The 20,308-nt window shown below is 38.1% G+C and overlaps 1 protein-coding gene and 1 long non-coding RNA gene across 2 annotated transcripts in view; both read right to left on the bottom strand.

Annotated features, from left to right (window-relative positions):
- The window catches only part of fgfrl1a (fibroblast growth factor receptor like 1a), a 65,184-nt gene that overhangs the window by 36,439 nt on the left and 8,437 nt on the right, over positions 1–20,308 (bottom strand). The gene's annotated exons all lie outside the window — the stretch shown is intronic.
- Positions 435–881, bottom strand: LOC309505150. The gene is made up of 2 exons (XR_014208330.1): positions 580–881; positions 435–505 (listed from the first exon to the last, which is right to left on the bottom strand). It is a non-coding gene; the product is annotated as an uncharacterized lncRNA (long non-coding RNA).

The following is a 20,308-nucleotide window of genomic DNA, read 5'->3' as shown; positions in this document are numbered from 1 at the left end:
TCATTTCCAAATCCGTCTCGACAAATTAAATCCGGAATCTGATGAAAGATATCATCTGAATGACAGAGGATGAGTCTGGAAAACCCATCATAAAGTCATCTGAAGCCATATGTCAGGTTAATATGAGGGTATGGTGTAAACATGATGTAACTGAAGGTTAAGGTCGCAACTTGCCGTATTAATAACTCAAGTGATCACATAAAACTGTGTATATCTGCTATTTTATAACGGCCTCAAACATGGCTGAGATGATCATATTTGCAAAGTATTACTGTTTTAGGGTATTTTTATACCAAATGTTACAAAAGTTTTTGTAATGCTAGACTTTTATGTAAAGTTTGTAATGATGCAATACTTTTATGTAAAGTTATGTAAAATGTAGGCTAATAAATGTAATTTGTGTATCTGCTGTAATTTCCAACTTGAAATGTAGAATGTAGAAACTAGTCCATAAAATAAGCAGCCCTTAGCATACCTAGAAAATGTATATTCATTACAAAAATCTCTACAAAAAAAATCTTTAAAAAACTAAAGAAAAAGGTTTCTGATGACATGAATAAAAAAAAAGAAAAGAAATACTTTCTTTTTTTCAAGAATTTAATTGTAGTTGTTTTAGCTTAGTTTATAACTTATTTGTCTTATTTTAAATCATTTTCAGACATCTTGAGGCCTCCTGGTTGAGAACCGCTCAGGACATACAGTAAGGAGGGTAGTAGAGATTTTTTTTCTTCTGCATTTAGCAATGCATAAAAAAAAATAAAAATAAAAATTTGATAGTATATTGCTTTTTTACATTTACAAAAACTAGGAGAGACTAGATATTAAGCAACTGAAATTGAAATAATTAAAATAATTACATTTCAGTATTGCAGAAGTTAAGAACTTAAAGGAGAACTCCGGTGAATTTTTAAGTTAATCTTGATCGTTTTACCTCTGTGAGTACTGTCTATAGAAAAAAAAACGAACCGGATCGGTGCTTGCAACGCGGAGCTGTTACAGTTAATGCCCAGAGCTCCCATTCAGCTAAAACGGCAGTTATGGGGGCATTAACCTAAATAGTGTCTTTGTGCCTCTTAACAGACACAAAATGCAATTAAAATGTCTGTCCAACATGAACAGGGCCCTTACATGACAACAAGATGCGTTTAGCAACTTAGCCATTGTTTAAACTCACCTAAATAGTGTTTTAGACGGCTAGCTGTAGTCTCGCGCTGAAGTCCCGTGGGAACTCAGTAGTAGCCGGAACACGACGCTCCTCCCACCTGCACTATGTGCGCGATTTTTTCCCCCAAACCACTTCAGCGGAAATCCCGCCCTGCAGCTGATTTAATTGGTTTAGGTTACAGTGACGATTGACATGACCAATGAAAACCTTAGAATCAGCTGCAGGGCGGGATTTCTGCTGAAGTGTTTTGGGGAAAAAAAATCACGCGCACTTTTTCCGGCTACAACTGAGTTCCCACGGGACTTCAGTGCGAGACTACAGCTAGCCGTCTAAAACATTATTTAGGTGAGTTTAAACAATGGCTAAGTTGCTAAACGCATCTTGTTGTCATGTAAGGGCCCTGTTCATGTTGGACAGACATTTTAATTGCATTTTGTGTCTGTTAAGAGGCACAAAGACACTATTTAGGTTAATGCCCCCATAACTGCCGTTTTAGCTGAATGGGAGCTCTGGGCATTAACTGTAACAGCTCCGCGTTGCAAGCACCGATCCGGTTCGTTTTTTTTTCTATAGACAGTACTCACAAAGGTAAAACGATCAAGATTAACTTAAAAAATTCACCGGAGTTCTCCTTTAATGTTCTTCAAGTGTGTTTCTGTATTCCACACAAGAATTACCTTTTTTTATTTTTAGCAATGCCTTTTTATCTTTAATCTGTATTGAGATTTTAGAGCTCTGGCAGTGGCGAAGATTATCAGTACTGCTTGGAATATAGAGCACAAGTGCACTATTTTATGCCCTTATCTGAAGCTCTGCACCATACACCATCACCATCTACATTTGCTGTATGGAAAAGAGCAGCGCGGAAATTCTTATAATGGACCTCTCTCTGGCTGATAGATATCAATTGTCCATGAAGTGTAACAGCAAAAGTGTTTGATGTCGAATCAAAGGGGACTTCCAGTGAAAAATTTATCTCATGCCTGGTTTCACACTGCTTTGATATGACGTTGTGCTTAGTGGGAGCATGAAGGAGTCACTGGCACAGATTTGGAGCCAGCCTGACTACAGCACACTACTGTGTCCCACAGACACCAGTGGCTAGCTGACATGTTGATGGATGATGTTTAAAAGTGTGAAAAAGAAATTAGTCACAGGCAGGAACTCGCCAGAGTCCTGTTCTCCTGTTCCATTTCAAATCAGAGTAAAATCGTCCCGGTGAGTCGTTTCACAGATTGAAATCTCATTCTCCTTTTGGAGGCCCGTACGCCCACTCTTTGAGCAGATTTACGACCCTCCCGCTCTGGGTCTTCTGTTCGCAGGTCGGTCCCGAGGCCTTCTCCTCCTTGCAGACCGACAGCACTTGCACGTTTCACAGATCAGAGGCGTGCGAGAGAAAACAAAGGCCCTAAACTTTCACAAGCAGTGCTCGGTTTGCCTTCCAACTCTTCACCCTTCGGCCAAAATATGGCCTTGTTTAATGCAACGGTCGACAAAAGTCCACAAAAGTCGAAGAAAGCACCCTCTAAAAAGAGAAATGACAACATGGAGTAACAGTATTTTCAAATGTCTGAATAAATAAACGTGTTTCCAATGCGCAACAACACACTTTTTAACAGCAGGCACTTTAAAAAGCCTGCACGTCTGTGTAAATATTGGGTGTGTGAGAGTATTTGTGAGGAAAGAGCTTGGTGAATGAGGGGAACGGCAGGTCAAACTCTTTAAAAGGCAATCTGTTTTTTCCATTCAACATAAACGCATTCCCTTCTGTCAGAGCACTATACAATACGGAGGCCGGTCTCTCATTCGCATGTGCACCGGGGAACTCTCAGCGAGTTGCAGTCTTCCCTATCCCTCCGTTCCCTTTTACGGCTTGTTGGCTTAAGGTATCCCAACATGCACGTCTGGAATGTCGACTAATGAGGGGGAAAAAAAAATATTCGTAAGAGGCCAACACAAGTAGCATTCCATCATATACTTTCTTTTAACTCCAGCCCTCAGCCAAAAAAACCCTCCAAGGCGAGTGGCCTAAAGAAAGCCTTCCCTGAAGAATCGATATCTCTCCTTGAGCCAGCTAGATAGGGCTCTTTGGTGCGAAAGAAGTCGAGGAATAATATTTTGATTGGCCTCATGTAGTGAGCACAGGACATGCTTTGGAGCGCAAGAATGTGTTTGATTATAATTTCTCGAGCAGGTCTGAACTCACGAGTGCCAATGTATTCACCTTCAGGAAGCGGGCTGTGATAGAGTAAGATAACCTTCACCCTGCCTTCACTTCCTCTGTCTTACAGGAGGCTGTTTTATTGCTAATCGTATTTGCTTTCTACCATTAATTCCCAGAAATGGATTGTGAATATGCCCAAAACTAACAGCTCTGGAGCTGTGGAAATTAAAGGAATATTATAGGTCAGATGCAACATAAGCTTCCATTGAGCGAATGGGACATAACTATGAACAAAACACTTTTAAATGAACCAAAACACTCACAGGAATTGTGGGTAACGTAAAACCATATCCTCCTAGAAAAGTAGTTGCACCTCATTCAAAATGATAATATTTGGATAAGAGCTTTAACAGATATTCACATTTCTAGTCTACCTTTGAAACCTCCAATACATTTGAGTACATTTTCAGTCCAAGTTCACCCAAAAACTGACAATTATTTTATTGTTTAAACACTCTCACGTGGCTCCAAATCTGTATGACTTTTGTTCATCTTCGGAACAGAAATGTATTTTTTTTTTTATCACATTTATTTGTATATCCATTGAAAGTCTATGTAATAAACTTTTTTTAAGCTTCAAAAAGTTATGAAGACGTCGTAAAATTAATCCATATGAATTAAGCAGTTTGATCAAAGTCTTCTCAAGAGACACAATAGCTTTTTATTTATTTATAATAAACAGATTTAATTTAGGTTTTTATTCATTAACAAACATTGCACATCAACACGCATACATAGAAAACATCAAATATGAAAAAAAAAAAAAAAAAAAGACAGACAAAAAAATATTAAAAATATCTTCATTTATGTAATGACCGAAAGTTTGGAATGACATGATGGAGAGTAAATGATGACAGAATTAAATTTTTTGGGTGATCTAACACCACGTTTTTGCTTTGTTTTTGCTTTTTACAAACTGAGAGACAAACTCGTTTCTGTACTGGTCCACAGTTCTTAGTCATATATTTATTAAGTTGTATTTAAATCAAGAATATTGTAGTTATAATCAAACAAACCAAATGCATAAAATCAAATCTGTCAAAGCACATATTAAAGTGCCCCTATTATGGTTTCATAACAGAGCTGAAGTTCAGTTATGGTAATGAGCATTTAACTTCCGACGTGCTCTGTAAGTCGTAGACCAATCGTAACAGAATGGGCCGTCTGGCCAATCAGAGCAGAGTAGGCTCGTGGAAAGGAGGGATTTAGAGAGACTGATTCATCCGACAAGTCGTTTGAGAATCAAACAATATATATAAATACTATTTATATGAGAAAATGGAAGTGCTTTTTGATGCATGTAAACCTGTTGTAGCCTCCAAAACAAAATTAGGAACTATCAAAATAGCATTATAGGGGCACTTTAAGATCACATTTCAGTTTAAGACCACAAGTCATTCCGAGTCAAAGAACATACTCTGTGGCTCCCAACCTCTAAACACCATGAACATCACTTTATATAAAGGATGTTATGAGTTTGATTGCATTAAAATCAGAGTAATTATTGTAGATTTACACCATCTTGAAGGATGGCTCATGGCTGGCTGAAAATGTAGAACAAGGAATGTAAACATACTCCAGTTATGATGTATGGTGTGGTCTCTAACAGCTGTGGTTGGCCTTCAGTGCAAACTAAGATTTTTCCCAAGGTGACACAAGTGAGATGGAATTAATTGACTTCACTTGTGTTTACAGTTCCTTAACAACTAGAACAGGCATGAAAACAACCTCACCATTTCTCATATTAATTGCTTTCTTATTGCTGCTTATCATGAAGCATTTGAAAATTTTTGTGTCCAGGAAGTCCGACCGGCAATTAACATTGAAACGCTCTGTTAGGTGAGCTCCAGAATCTGTTTACTAAAGCCGACCAAGGGCGGAAAAGAGCCAATGAGAGTCGGATGAAATGAAAAACCTCCTAAAACATTTGCCAGATTGAGCAAGGGTCTCCCTCGGGGAAAGCTGCAATGAAGGGGTTTGTGGGATATCACATGTTGCCACCATGAGGTTTTGAGAGCCAACAGCAACACAAGCAAAATAAATGTAAAAAAAATAAAATAAAATAAATTGATCAGGCTGAAAATGGTCAAAACTTTAGTTAAAAGAGATGTCAATTGCATACATTGTTTTTCTTCAATTTGTGAGACTAACTATTGCATGTCAAAACTAAGAATGCAAACTACACTATAATCTAACCAGCATTTGGAAAGTTAGAACAAAAAACTGTAATTAGAACACTTTTTGGAATCATTTCATCTTTTCTATTTCTGTTGGAAAACAAACCTACATTCAAGGTCATTCTGACTCTGGGGCATCGGTGTCTTATTATGAGGTTCTGTTTTAAAATGAAACCAAAATTCAGCAACTCAATGACTATACTGTAAGTAATCAATGGTAATCTATTTACACCGCTAAGTACAGTTACACACAAACACTAAAAGAAAGAAAGACATCATTATTTTTTTAAGACCGCATTTATGTGATACTAAATCCGCAGCAAATCAGGAATTTTAAGGCATGGCCAGAGTCGAAAAGCTTTTCTGCTTTTCATGCATAACTGTGTTCCTTCATTTGCAGCTTACACAAACACATAGGCATATAACATGCAAAAGATTATATGTATGAAGTTTTGCATTTCCAGAAGGAAATACCAGTGTTGAAAGTTTTAGTCTTTAGTAGTGTGTAAAACTATAAACACATGCAAGGAAGACTAGACCAATAATAATTCACAATGCAAATACAGTACTGTAGTCAACGGGACATTTATATTAAATTATCATTAAACAAATTCAGAGCATTTCTAAGGCTAATAATTATACAAAACTCAGTCTGATTGTTAATACACAATGTGGTTTAGGCTGAATAATTGCAGAAGTTCAGTATGTAGGGGTTTAGATCAAACCCTAACCAGACTTGCAAGAGCTGTAAATATGTAGCAGTAGAAAGACTGTATATCTCAAATATGTAAGTAAAATCTCTAATCTGCGGTCTCATCTAAGAGCCCATCTCCTCCCCTTGTGTTTCTGTCCCTGCCTGGGGCGACAAGTGAAAGCGATGGGGATATTGCACTTACACAGACCGTACTCCTGTCAGACAGGTAAAGAACAGACATTTCCCCTGCTGTCAATAGGTCAATTGCTACCAATTGCAATAGCATGACAGTTAACGCTGCCCTGAGGTGGTGGGCTGGTCGTCTTTCCATCAGACAAGACCTCCAAGAAGTCGGCAATGTATTCTGTTAATCGAAAGTTTAATTGAGGGGGAAAATCCCATAGATTTACATTGACCGAGGCATATCTATAAAAAAAATATCAAGACTTTTTGGAGGGGGGCCCGAGGGTGGGCTCTTTTAACAGTAAAGGCCCAGGAATACTTCATTTTCTGCAATCCACTCCGTCTCATGCACTGTGTCATGTCCACACAGCTTTCATGTTTTAAAAGCAGCTCTCTGTTTTGGGTTAAGCGAGTTAGGGAAGCTACGTTGTATTTTTCTTTTGATGTGCTTTCTTTCTTTTAGGGAATTTAGAGGGTACTAAACTAGTTATTTTAGTTTGTTATTTTGGCCTTGTCCACTCCTGAATTTGATCCCATTGTTTCTGGTTTTCACTATTTTCTTGTCAATAAACTCACTTTTGTTTAACATTTACATTGTGAGTGAGCACACATTAATTTTTGTTACGGCTGGTCCAAGACAGTCTAAAAAAGTACACTCACCTAAAGGATTATTAGGAACACCATACTAATACTGTGTTTGACCCCCTTTCGCCTTCAGAACTGCCTTACTTTTACGTGGCATTGATTCAACAAGGTGCTGAAAGCATTCTTTAGAAATGTTGGCCCATATTGATAGGATAGCATCTTGCAGTTGATGGAGATTTGTGGGATGCACATCCAGGGCACGAAGCTCCCATTCCACCACATCCCAAAGATGCTCTATTGGGTTGAGATCTGGTGACTGTGGGGGCCATTTTAGTACAGTGAACTCATTGTCATGTTCAAGAAACCAATTTGAAATGATTCGAGCTTTGTGACATGGTGCATTATCCTGCTGGAAGTAGCCATCAGAGGATGGGTACATGGTGGATACCCATCGGTTGCGGTATCTCGGTTGTAACGAGTGGTTATTTCAGTTAAAGTTGCTCTTCTATCAGCTTGAATCAGTCGGCCCATTCTCCTCTGACCTCTAGCATCAACAAGGCATTTTCGCCCACAGGACTGCCGCAGACCGGGTGTTTTTCCCTTTTCACACCATTCTTTGTAAACCCTAGAAATGGTTGTGCGTGAAAATCCCAGTAACTGAGCAGATTGTGAAATACTCAGACCGGCCCGTCTGGCACCAACAACCATGCCACGCTCAAAATAGCTTAAATCACCTTTCTTTCCCATTCTGACATTCAGTTTGGAGTTCAGGAGATTGTCTTGACCAGGACCACACCCCTAAATGCATTGAAGCAACTGCCATGTGATTGGTTGATTAGATAATTGCATTAATGAGAAATTGAACAGGTGTTCCTAATAATCCTTTAGGTGAGTGTATACTCAACCGTGGATTACGATATTTCACAATTTATCGTTTTAGCATCGAAATTGCGATGTGTGCATCCATGATAGACGGATTGGTATGGGTATTGTAATTGATCGAAACGCACATGATTTTTGGATTAATAGCAACCTTTAACCATCATAGAGCGAAAGTTTATCATTTGCACATGTTTTAGGTCCTGTCAGTTTAAACTTATTCAAGTCATTTTAAACCATTCGAGCGCAAGAAGTGAAAGTCAATTCGACCTCATGTTCTGTTTCTGTACGAACACCAATTTCATTCTCTTCCGCGTAAAGGCCAGGACATTATCTGTTTTTTCTACTTTTTTTTTTTTTTTCTATATTGTAAGTTTAAATTATAATTAATTTTAACAAATGGAAAAGTCTCCAATTGTAAAAGTTTAAAGTTGCCTTTAAATCACACAAAAGTCAAGAATGAAAAAAAACTTTATACGTCTTATTGGAAGTTTCAAATAAATAGTAATGTAATACACAGATAAACAGGCCTTTAATCAATATTATTACATGCAATCAATTAAAAAACAGATACAGTACAAAACATGACATGAATTAGGCATCATGTATTGGGTTTCCAGATGAGGGTAAAAAAAAAACATGTTGTGAATGGCACAGGATCCCACAAACTGGAGCAGTGAGTAAGTGAGTGGTTTATCTAATGAAGGGCTGGAGCGGTGGGAAAAAGAGAGGTTTGGCTGGCTCTGCCGTTCTGCCATGGCCCCAAAGGAGACACACTTTTCTGGGAATCTCAGAACCAGAAGCCAGTTGGGTGTTGAGTGTTGAGCAGATAATGTTGCCATGTCGACCAGTCAGCAGATTCTTTACAGTTTTTAAGTTCCCTTCGCTGTTCTGGCATTGAACACTATAGGAACACGACATGAGCTCTTTATTCCTTCTTAAAACAAAGATATTTAATAAAGCGCTCAATGCTAGTTTTCATACTACATTCCTAAAGTGTATTTTTAAGAATAAATTTAAAGAATCTAAAAAAAAAAAAAAAAAGTTGTGCGGTTTATGCTTACAAAATGTCTAATGAAGAAGATATCTCTCTCTCTCTCTCTCTCTCTCTCTCTCTCTCTATCTCTATATATATATATATATATATATATATATATATTTTTTTTTTTTTTTTGCCATGTAAAGTCTGGGCCGAAATATAATTGTCAAAGTAGAAAGAGTCTTTGAAAGGAAATGAATAATGCTGGTCAAAGAACCAGACCTCAATGGGACTTATTCCAGAAACATTTAAAGCTGTCAGTTCTGAGGAGTGTAAACCTCCATCTCACCTTATATAACGGCCACAGGTTCACTGGAAACAAAGCATGGTTTGTCCTTCCAAATTAACCCAGATCATGTTCGTTTTAAACAGCACCTGTCTTCTCGGTGTAAATGAATTGAGAAACGAAATGTTGCAGTAAAGTCTGGAAATCAGAGTGCTGAAAAGCTATGAAAAGGACACGTTCAGCAGGCGTTGTTTTCGCAAGCTAAAGAGCCAAGAACTGAGGAGTATTTAAAGGACGACATACTTCCACTGGTTATAAAGACTTTTATGAGAGCTCAATAGAAGAAACTTGGGTCTGGATGACAATTATCCAGATGTATTGGACGTGAAAGGGGAGCCTGAAAAAATACAGAGCAGAGAATTCCCAGGGCTGCGACCTCAGCCTGGAAACCGGAGGAAAAGCCAGCTTCTTATTGCACACTGGCGAAAAACTGTGTTAAAGGCCACAACTTCAATTACACGTGGCTGCTGTGGGGGCTTTATGTTTCACAGGGGGAGATCAAAATGACCTCCACAGGGTGCCGAGTTAGCCATGTGGACTCAACGATGGGGACTAATGACTGAGCCGGGAACACACGTATGGACCAGGACAATATGTTTGGGTAGCATGTGGCAAGCTAGACCAGGGGTTCCCAAACATTTTCGTCAGCGAAACACCTTAGATGTTTTCTTGAAGTACCCCCTGAGATTTTAAGTTAATATTTTAATAATTTAACATCAACTTTGCATGTTCACAGTTCTCTGATGTTGGTTAATGGTCACATGACATGCATGACATGCAGATAAAACATCAAATTTTTTTAGTAAGTGTTTTATTTTGATTGCTTTTACTTAAAAAATATGTATGGTAACACTTTACAATAAGGTTCAATAGTTAACATTAAGAATGAATAATACTTCTACAGCATTTATTAATCTTAGTTAATATTAATTTCAACATTTACTAATACATTATTAAAATCAAAGGTTGTTTTTGTTAACATTAGTTAATGCACAGTGAACTAACATGAACAAACAATGAACAGCTGGATTTTTATTAACTAATGTTAACAAAGATTAATAAATACTGTATCAAATGTATTGATCATTGACTACGTTTACATGCAGCCAATATCCGGGTTATGGTCGGGTTAGAGTCACTATTTGGGTTTCTGAAACATTCGGAATAACGCGTTTACATGCGTGAGCAGAGAGAGTTACTCCTGTATACATGGAATTTACAATATCCCGATGTAAACGGCGACGCACGGTTAGCGTCTGGACGTACGGACTTCCTTAAGACGCAATATGCGTCATTTCCGATTCTTTTTCCTGTATCCAAAGACAACAACAACAGCAGCAGCACGCGGATAATGAATAGTTCGGGGCAGATAGCGATCGCCTTTGTTTGCGCTTTCCTCCTCGCTCCAAAAGTGTGGTGCTGTGCTGCGTCTCGCCATGTTTACATGCCAACGTAGTTTACATGCAGCCAATAACCCGTTCAAAACCGGGATATTAGCAATAACCCGGTCGCGCACGGCCATGTAAACACCAGCAAAAACCCGGATATGCTCATATCCCGGTTTTTAAAAACCCGGATATTATACCTGGGGTACCCCCTTTCTAACCCGAATATTTGGTCATGTAAACGCGTATCGGCATATCCCCATCAAAAGGGACATTGATTTGTGTTCTGCGCATGTTCTATTCGCAAGGAATCTTGGTCTTTTGAGTAGGGACGGCGCATACAGAAACCCGCGTGCAGTATACCGGAAGTAAACAAGAAGTAGAGGTAAACATGGCGAGACGCAGCACAGCACCACACTTTTGGAGCGAGGAGGAAAGCGCAAACAAAGGCGATCGCTATCTGCCCCGAACTATTCATTATCCGCGTGCTGCTGCTGTTGTTGTTGTCTTTGGATACAGGAAAAAGAATCGGAAATGACGCATATTGCGTCTTAAGGAAGTCCGTACGTCCAGACGCTAACCGCGCGTCGCCGTTTACATCGGGATATTGTAAATTCCATGTATACAGGAGTAACTCTCTCTGCTCACGCATGTAAACGCGTTATTCCGAATGTTTCAGAAACCCAAATAGTGACCTTAACCCGACCATAACCCGGATATTGGCTGCATGTAAACGTAGTCAGTGTTAGTTAATGTTACTTAATACAATAACTAATGTTAACTAATGAACCTTATTGCAAAGTGTTACCCTATTTATATATACTTCCAGACAACAGATTGGAATAATTAAGATTTGTATAATGTTTTTGAAAGAAGTCTCTTATGCTCACAAAGGCAGCATTTATTTGATAAAAAAAAAATACAGTAAAAACAGTAATATTGTGAAATATTATTACAATTTAAAATAACAGATTTTTATATGAATATATTTTAAAATGTATTCCTGTGATGCAAAGCTGAATTTTCAGCATCATTACTCCACTCTTCAATGTCACATGAACCGCCAGAAATCATTCTAATATGCTGATTTGCTGCTAAAAAAAATAAAATAAAATCTTATTATAATCAATATGGAAAACAGTTGTGCTGATTAATATTTTTGTGAAAACCGTGATACACTACCATGGGGTAAGTACGATTTTTACAGGAAAAAAAAAAGAAAAGAAATGAATACTTTTATTCAGCAAGGATGCATTAAATGTATCAAAAGTGACAGCAAACACATATATAATGTTTACACAAAAATATTAAGCAGCACAACTGTTTATTACTGTTTTTACGGTATCAAATCAAATAAATGCAGGTTTAGTGAGCATAAGAGATTTATTTAAAAAACATTTAAAAATGTGTAATTATTCCAAACTTCTGTCCGTTGTATGGCTGCACGAAATTGTTATATTGATGAAATGCCATTAACTTCTGTCCACAAATCCTGTTGAGAATGATGCGAATGAGCCTATCACACATTACGTTCCCGAATGCATGTTAAACTCACAGCGCTTGCAGAGATGGAGTTAAGCACCATTTACCATGAACTGAGCTCTGAAAACACCGTATTATCAACTGTATGTGTGTAAATGAACACAGTTGCGCTCTTCACTCTGAAACACATGCCATTTAATATGATATTTTGCTATTTGAGTTTTATTTTGATTACTTGTACTTTGATTACATACATTTCTTTATTTGAATGTTACATTTGATTAAATTAATTATTAGCTATTCATCAACTCACAAAGCCCGGTTTGGGAACCCAGTGCAAGGCGAGTCACACATCCGAGTGTGTGCTATTTGGCAGGGAGAGTCGGCTAATTCCACTTTACCACTCAGACAAACGGCTCACAGAGGCCGGGAATGCAGAGCATGAGCATATAAGATATCCACCCCTTCCCTCCCCCAGGACGACAAAGAATAAAAACACAGCTATAAATGGTCGCTCATCACACACCAGTCTACACAGCATCTGCAATTTGTATCTTTCCACAAGACAACTGGTGGCTTGAATCAAATGTTAGACGTTTAAAACTTAATGATGTCAGGCTGACAATTCATTGAGATCAAAGCCGATTTCTAAGTATAAGATGATGAATTAGTTACTGAAGTCGCAAGTATGAAATTACCATTGAAAAACATGAAATGGCCGAGCCAGCTTTAGCTGGGTTTGAGGTTTGCAGCACAGGTCAAAGTGTGGAGTGCTGAAAAGAAGAGGGAGAAAGGTTGTGACACAGCACAAGGACAACTTGATATCAAAACAGTATAGCAAAGGGAAACTATTACCAGTGTGTGCAGGAGGGACGGGTGGCCGATATCTCTATGGCTAATATTTAACGGTGACAGCCTCCAGCTGCCTGATAAAGGCTGAGGCGAGCCTGTCCGATCACACTTCTCTGTCTTATCTGTGCTCAGGGCACTAACCCCACTTCAGATAGGAGGCCAGCACCTGCAATTGCTCACTTTTGTAATAAACTTTCTATATTCTTTAACTAGAAGCCCCATTGCACTATAACAACAGATGCAGGTTGAAGCCTAGTCCATATTGTGGTTTTATCAACGACATAAAGCGTAGTTTAAAATATAATATAATCAAAGTTAAAATTAGTGCACATCAAAAAATAAAATTTGATTATCAATATTAGTGGTTCAACATTATTATTGCTTTAGAGGCTTGTTCAAAACTTCAATGCGTAACTCGTCCTGCTGTTGAGGAGAGGCTAGTTATTGTTGAATAAGCAATCAAACTTTTGATATTCTGCATGATAAAAGGGCCACAATTTTTTATATTGAACAATGCAAATGTTCAAATCATTTGCTGGCCGTGGATTATCCCGCTTATACCACGATCATTGCTGAGAAATATAAATTAGCGATTCAGTAGTGAAGCTATTTTATCAATAAAAGTCGCTGGGCAGCGTTGGTGAGTTTCTGTGCTCCTGAATGTGTGCGCAGCGCAATCTCCCAGTGAGTGTGTGTGTGTGTGTGTGTTTCAATGAAAACAGTGCATTAATACAGAATGGTGATTAAACTGACTTGGAACTACCTGTGTATTAAACGGTTTTATTGCACACCTTCCAGCAAATCAGAATGGAGTATTCAGACAGATCATGGTATAATAAGAAATGTTTCTTGAGCAGCAAATCATAATATTAGAATGAATTCTGAAGGATCATGTGACACTGAAGAATGGCGTATTCAGCTTTGCATCACAGGAATAAACTAAAATTGAAAATATATTCATATATTCAAAATATATTGGTGAACATAAGAGACTCCTTTCAAAAACATGAAAAAAATCTTGGTATGGTAATGTAAACTTAAAACAAATAAATACATTTGTGATCTACCATTAATTTTGTGGTCTACCATTAATTTGGAAATTGTCATAAGGACCATTATTTTTTCAGTACTTTATAATCACATTTCCATTCAAATGTTTGTGTATATCAATATATAGTTATAATATCATTATAAACCAAAGTTTAAAGAATATTGTGGTATAAAATGTTGCCCCTACTAGCAACCACCCAGAACATTTTATTATCCACTCAAAACTCCTTGGCAACCACATCACAACGCCCTGGCAACCACCCAGAATATCTTAGCATTGAGAGTTTTGTTTTAGATTTTTTAGTGTTTTAGAGTTATATTATTTTTTGAATGCATAAAAATAATAAATATATATACCCCACCCACACATATAAAAACATAAAACACATTTAAACACATTTTTATTTTTATTAATAATAATAATTCCCTCTCAAACTTCAATTTCCACTATAAGTATCTTCCCTTTCCATTGAAAGGCCGGCATTCCCGGGCCTCTGCCGGAGTCTGTTCGCTCCTCCTGCCTCACACACATTCCACACCGTGTCTCGGCCATGACTAACCTCGTTTGTTCTGTGCCGCTCTCCATCAGAAAGCGTTTCATCTACACGCTCTGTGGGCACCTGACCAGGGCAAAACGGCACATAAGACACCTCGAGTCAAGCTGACCCGTGAAAAAGAATGGCATCCAGTACAGGGATCTAATGTAGACTGGGTGTATCATGAGGACAGCCCTCCATTTGTCTGGAGAGGTAGTGAGATGCACCAGAGGAAGGGGGTTGCAGGACATTCCACTCAAAGCTCTTGCGCTCAAACAACGTCAGCTGGGAGTGAAGTAGTGCCGGGTCGACACACGGCCCATGTGTTCTTAATGTGCAATATGCAATCTGGTCATAGAGGGGCTTTGTATCATTTTCAGTTAAAAAAAAAGAAAGAAAAGTGACTGGAAAAAAGCCGAGTTTTTGGTCCAAGGCTTATAGCGTGCTATTTACATAATGGGGTCCACATGAAGTACCTGTATAAAATTACAAACGCAGCACTTCTGTAGTTTCCCGTTCCGATCTCCCCCTTCCCCCGTCAGCTTGTCCTTGTAAAGCGCTTTAGCCCTGTATTCATTGTGGCGCCACAGGAGAAGAATACCCTGACCCCGAAAGGCACAGCCAGATCCGACAAATTGTCCATTGACTGAAGGGGAACCTCACGTGGCCGGCAATCATGGAATATTGTCTCAAATGAATCCGTCGTCACAGCACTTGTACCTGTCAGTGTACATCGAATTTTGCCCTTGCGGGACGCTGATCTGTCATCTGCCTCGTGGTTATTTTCCTTTGCACTGGCGTCACGTGAGGGTCTTTCACGGGCGGTTCCGCCCCATGAACAACCTTCGTCTCCGTTTCCACTCCCGCTCAAAATAAAATGATCAGACCCACGGGAGCTGGCTGTGAATCAGCTATCCTGCCAAATATTTATAGAAACAGGGCCTCTACTTGAAACACAGCTCTAGTGTCTGAAACACGCATTGTGCTGTTAAAAAAGCATTGCAAGTGTTTAAAGGGATATTTCACACAAAATGTAAATTCTGTCATCATTTAATCACCCTCATTTCTTCAGTGGAACACAATAGGAGAAGCTTTGAAAAATGTGCTGGTTGCTCTTTTTCGACCTATTACAATGAAGCTTCAAAAAGGAGGCAAAGACACCATCATAGTGTCAACTGCATGAAGTCAAACAATCATTTTGTGTGACAGAGTGAAATTAAATTTATTCCTGATAATTCAGTGAATCACTGCAAACTCGAGAGCCGCATCAGTCTGATTCATGAATGAATTATTCAGTAAACGAATCAGTCATTCAGGTTTTGTGAACTGGATCCACCAATTCAACGAACAATTTTTTTAATCTATTTTTAAAGTTTTAAAGGTACTTTTATGGAGCTTTTTGTTTTCAAACAACATAAATGAATATTTGGGGTGAACTATTCCTTTAACAAGACAGCCAGCATCACAAATGTATTTCAACATCCCAAAGCAACACAGTATGAGGTTTGAGAGTTTGACTGGACCTCCAATGGACAATGGATTTGGGATTTGGGAAAATGACACCTACACCTGTTACAAAAGAGCCTCTTATATCCCCATATAGGTAATTTATCAGGCCTGATCCTTGGAGAGGCTGAGCGACATATAACAGCCAGCAGCTGTTAGAGCTATTGACCAGTATTTGAATTGTGCTTAAAATATTTCATGCAATAGAGTGGTAAGCTCTATTGCATACCTATATTCTCAGTAGCACACTATTGATTTGACTGCACTGACACTATTGGATGAGAACTGATCTGAGCTGAGCTGGATGACGACATCACTGTAGATAAAAATAACTAATTAAATAAATGATGATCTTTACAACGGAACTGAATCTACACTGAACTGACTCTAATTTAATTTAGAGTTGCTGTACAGCCAAAATGAATTGTTTGCATCATTAATTCATTTTTCCTTTTATCACTGTAAAGCTGCATTGAAACAATCTGTATTGTATGAAGCACTATATAAATAAAGGTGACTTGACTGTACAGAAAACCTCTTCAGCTCACACAAATGCAGGTTCGAGCAGCCTCTGCGAAACCACTTCCACATCTCTCACACACTTCACACATTCCAACTGCTGTGTGGATTTCAACCCAACAGCTGGCTATGCTTTTCACTCTTATAACAGACAAGAAACAGAAACCAACTGTAAAGATTCAGCCTGGGCAACCACACCATAAAATAACCATTAATGAGTGCCACACATATAAACATATTAATTAATAAAAGAAAAATATAAACAACGATCATTTCAGTAGCAACTTTGTCTCAGATGTCTACCAAAAAAAAGCATGCTTAGTATATTTATTTTTTAAAATGAGAAAAATTTGTATTCACAAAATTTATTATAAAATAAAATAATTACAAAAATAATACAATAAGACAATTACTATTCACAAAAATTATTGTAAACAGGCAGCTTGAATTTATATATATATATATATATATATATAGTTCTGCACGATTAATCATATCGCAATCGCAATGTCAAGCCTATGCGATTATATGACGCGAAATGCTGCGATTTTTTGAAATAAATAAATGCATGTGTGGACATGACAACCCATTCCCTCTGAGAGCTGTTTGCCCATTTTCTACACCGCTAATAAAAAGAAGACCAGTCAGTTTCAGTTTAGGCAATGGCGCGTGTGGTGCGTATGGACACGTCTTGACTTTCTCCGGTGTGCAGCGCGGAGAACAGGTGAAGATGGACGCTGAGCAGACGGTTGATCTGCAGAACTGGTGGCCAGAAAAAAATCCACCTCTGTTATATGGCGATATTTTGGCTTGTATAAGATAACCGACACTGAGCAGAGAGAGCAGGGCTGCCAACTCGCACTCATTCAGTGTGAGACTCACGCAATTGACACTTTTCACACGCTCTCACGCCACACATCCATTTTCTCAAGCAGAGAAAAGACAGACTAGACAGAGCAGATTACTTTTGATAGGAAACAAATTCTCAGCTCTCAGATTCTGTCAATTTTATTACGAAATTCAAACAATAGCGTTTTGGCGCTTGTAAATGTGACGTGACAGATCGTGGTCGTGAACCGAACATCTCTCTTAACTAGTTAATAGTAAATAAACATGAATGAACAATATGTGTGTTGAAAGATACAGTAGGCCTACAACTTACCGAAATGTTTATGCCTCATAAATAATATCGATCAATCAGTGTTTTTCAACCTCGGAAAGAGGTCAATAAAACGGCTGGAGAACAATTTCACAAAACGTTACATTTATCTCAGGAGAGTCATTTGATAGCACATTATTTGGCTAGACAAATTATTTATAGAAAGAGGAGTATTTTGCTAAATATGTGCACTATACTCAATATTTATTATATTTTTACTTATATCATCAAAATATTGTAACATTGTTATTATAGCCTAATGAAAACCACATTATATTTAATTTGAGTTGTGATTTTTAAAGGTGCATTAAGCAACTTTTCATGTTAAAAATACCCGTTTTCTAACCCATACATGCTTAAACAATTGCCTGATGGGCTGAATGAACCCTTCTCTGATCACTGAGATTGTCTCTATAATCCTGTAAAGTAAAATAAATAAGAGGGATTCGGGCCGGAATTTTAGACTGGGCGTGACGTCATGCGCGTTCACGGCACGCTCACCTGGCTGTCTGGCAGGTTTGTGTATTCGCCGCCATTCTCCGTAGAAGATGGATTCTAAGAGACCGGCTTGTAGTTCATTTCAAACACCAACGCAAACTCCACGTAAGATAAAAAAAAGAAAACTTTTGTCCGTGAGCGTGCACACTTCTGGCTGCAGTTTCGCTTGCCGCCAGAGGGGGCATAGTTCTGCAAAAACTCAGAGACTTGCGCAATGCACCTTTAACCTTTAATAATAATACCAGCTGACAGGGCTCTCTGTATGTTTACAGCATTAGGTGAGATTTTTTTTTTTTCTTGAGAAAAATTACTGTAAAATCTACTGTAGCTAATATTTATCCAAATCAATCGATATTGAATCAAGATCGGAATCAAATCACAAGATTTGAATTGAAATCGTGAAATTTGTGTCAAGCAATAATAAAAACAGTAGCCTATCAGTCATTATAGCTACCATGTAAACATTAACATGTTGTCACTAAATTGAACAAATTTCTGTTTAGTTACCAAATGTTTTGAGAATCACAATACACACCCTGCTTAAATATCCCTTTTTGACTGGACAGAATGTTCAAAATATCTTATTTTCATGCGCATACAAATGTTCTTATTTATTGTTCTATTTATTTTATACTATTGTACTATTGAGACAATAACAGGCTTGCAGCAATGCGAAGATGTCATTATTTCATTTTGTAAAAAAATATTATTTTAATTTGAAAACACTGTGCATATAGTTGTTGTTGCTAGTTTGAGTTGAGAAATACACATTTCAGCATTATCACTAATCTGTGTGTGCATTTTCCTTGAGAACCAAGCAAGTTGACTCATGAAACCATTTGTTTATTATATCACAATCGCAATATTGACCTCAATAATCGCAATATGACATTTTTCCCAAATCGTGCAGCCCTAATAAAAATGAAATAAAATAATCATGTCCTGTCTGACAATGGTGAGGAAATCTTTCTGCATTCCACCAGTCACTTAACGTCAGTCAACTCTGCGGCTGTTGTTTAGGCACGGAAAACCTTTCACCTTGAACAGAGTATGCCAGCAGGGGAGGCATGTCATGATGTTTAAGATACAAAGAGGTAGCTTGGGATTAAGGGGGTCAGAGGGTTACATTCCTAATTGGCTTGAAAACAAATTGCAAGAAGAGAAAACTGGACCGCAAACCTCTAGACTCATGCGAGTAGAACAGCCAAATACAACAGTCACAAGAAGTATTTGGAACCCCTGAGTCACACTTAAAATATGTATGAATGTTACTGCATTATCAAACAAAATAGCATTACAATAGCAATTCGTTTTTTCAAGCAAACATTTAACAAAAACAATATATTTGTTGATGGACAGTATGAGGTATGTAATAATATTTGGGATAGTTCACCCAAAAATGAAAATTAGCCCATGATTTACTCACCCTGAAGACATACTAGGTGTATATGACATTCTTCTTTCAGACGAATACAATCAGAGTTATATTAAATAATGTCCTGGCTCTTCCAAGCTTTATAATGGCAGTGAATGGCCGTTTCTGTTTTGAAGTCCATAAAAGTGCATCTATCCATGATAAAAGTGCTCCACGGGTTAATAAAGGCCTTTTGAAACGAAGCGATGTGTTCGTGTAAGAAAAATGTCCATATTTAAAACTTTATCGACTAAAATATAACTTTATCCACTTTATCGTCTTAAAGAAGAATGTCATATACACCTAGTATGGCTTGAGGGTGAATAAATCATAGGCTGATTTTCATTTTTGGGTGGACTATCCCTCTAAGTGTTTGCATACAGTTACAGCAAAACCTTGGAAAGCAATATATGACGTAATTCCATACAAAGCAACTTCTGGAAGACGCTAGCATTTTAGCCCTTGCAATTCAGTAGTGCAGGGTGGCATGTGGCTGATTTCTGGGGCAGGTCAGACACAACAGGGGCTGACGGGCGGTACGGTTAAGTGCCCTGCCTTGCCTAAACAAACAAACAAAAGAAAAAGTTTTCGAGAAGCTGACGCATTTGCGTGCCAGCGGACGGCCTAACTGCAAGAGATGCCATCCATCAATCACGCGCATAGCTTCTTTGTTGA

This window comes from Leuciscus leuciscus, assembly GCF_965113295.1.
Source record: "Leuciscus leuciscus genome assembly, chromosome: 8".
Lineage (NCBI taxonomy): Eukaryota > Metazoa > Chordata > Actinopteri > Cypriniformes > Leuciscidae > Leuciscus > Leuciscus leuciscus.
The sequence above is the reverse complement of the archived record's forward strand: the minus strand, read 5'-3'. Positions and strand labels throughout refer to the sequence as shown.